This window comes from Equus asinus, chromosome 30 (genome assembly GCF_041296235.1).
Source record: "Equus asinus isolate D_3611 breed Donkey chromosome 30, EquAss-T2T_v2, whole genome shotgun sequence".
NCBI lineage: Eukaryota > Metazoa > Chordata > Mammalia > Perissodactyla > Equidae > Equus > Equus asinus.
The window spans coordinates 22,857,828-22,859,514 of NC_091819.1; the positions used below are offsets into that span (position 1 = coordinate 22,857,828).

The 1,687-nt window shown below is 41.3% G+C and overlaps 1 pseudogene; it reads right to left on the bottom strand.

Annotated features, from left to right (window-relative positions):
* Window positions 1-340: 340 nt before the first annotated feature.
* On the bottom strand, window positions 341-1,331 carry LOC106846376 (isopentenyl-diphosphate Delta-isomerase 1 pseudogene; annotated as a pseudogene).
* Window positions 1,332-1,687: the final 356 nt, after the last annotated feature.

A 1,687-nucleotide genomic window follows, 5' to 3' on the forward strand; every position in this document is an offset into this window, starting at 1 on the left:
GTTCCGCAGGCCATGAGAGCAGAACTTGGCAGTTGGGTCCTTGGCCTGTGGGGTAAGAGCTACTGTAGTGGGGAAGCTTAAAAGGGTAACTGGAAGCCCCTGCGACTTCCCTCTGCCTCCCCCCACAAGATATTAAATCAAAACCAAAATCAGATCCTGGGGGACGGATGGTGATGATTAGTGCCACCATTAAAGATCTAAAGGACGTGGGGTCTCGGATTTGGTTTTTTAAAATCTTTCTAAGTTTAATATGGACACGTTTTTCACACTTGTAAAGTCATTCAGCCATGCTTTCATGTTCGTGTTTTTTCAACAAATTGATTCAAGAACAGTTATCTCACTATGTAAAGAGAAAAGTCTGTGCAATCATTTTGACCCAGGAAGGCATCTTGATTTCACTATTGGCTGCTTTTCTCACAAGTTTTTCTAGTTCTTCCTTTGACACATAACAATAGCTCTTCATCTCACAGGGATCTGGATCCAAAGTTACAAACAAACAAACAAAATGCAATCTTTACAAACAAAATGCAATCACAAGGCCTGCCTGGTGGCACAGTGGTTAAGTTCGCACAATTTGTTTCAACAGCCCGGGGTTCATGGGTTTGAATCCCGGGTGCGGACTTACACACTGTTCATCAAGCCATGCTGTGGCGGCATCCCACATACAAAAAATAGAGGTAGGTTGGCACAGATGTTAGCTCAGGGCCAGTCTTCCTCACCAAAGCAAACAAACAAAAAATTTAATCCATTTCATGTTCACCCCAAATATCATCAGATTGAATGAATTTGTATTAAGTAATCTGGGGAAACCTGCTCCATGGATATTCATAATTCAGCTTTTAAAGATTTCCGTGCAGCCCTTTTCTCTTCAATTGTATTATTTTCTTCAGGTTCTCCTGTATAACTTAATGGATAACTACAAGTATTAGTAAAAAAACAAAAAAAAACCTAGAAAGGAAATTTTAGTGTCTGACCTCTCCTGTAGCAGTAGCTTATTTTCTGTGTTGAATAAGATGACACTTAAGGTTCAATGCAATAGTCCTTTCGCAATGCTTTCATTCCAGTGACAGTTCGTTTTAGTTCTAGGTCCAATTTTATTGTCATTTTCATCAATAAGAGTACACATCACTGCTAGAAACTGAAGCTGCCCATCAAAATTGTCAATACTTATTTCAGGCATGCTAACATGTGACTGTTCTGTCCTAAATATCCTTGTTCTACTTGTAGCAGAGGGTCCCAAGGTGTTGTCAGACAGCAGGAACTAAGCAAATTCTGTGAGGCTTAAAATGTGTCTCCTCCAGGGGCTGCAGGGCACAACCGATTGGCTCAGAGGCAACTCCTACCCAAGGTTTTCTTTCTCATACTTTGCCACAGTTGATTTGTTCAAGGATGGGAAACTAAATCTATGAGTCTCTTCTGTAGGGATTGTGGAATGGGATCCAGAAGAGTAGATTAAGTCACGTTCTAAGTGGCTATGTTGCCCAACCAAAGTGGGTTTGCTTCTTGGTGAGTTGAAATCAAAGCCTTCACCAGAAGTAGTTGTCACACAAAGTAAAATTTATTTGCAGCACATAAAGAGACCACAGGGAATCACTTCCAAAGCCACGGCCCCCGAGGAAGGGGAAACAGGTATCTTTATTTTGGATGGGGAATGAATACTCAAAAGGGAGGCTTTGTCATCACAGGT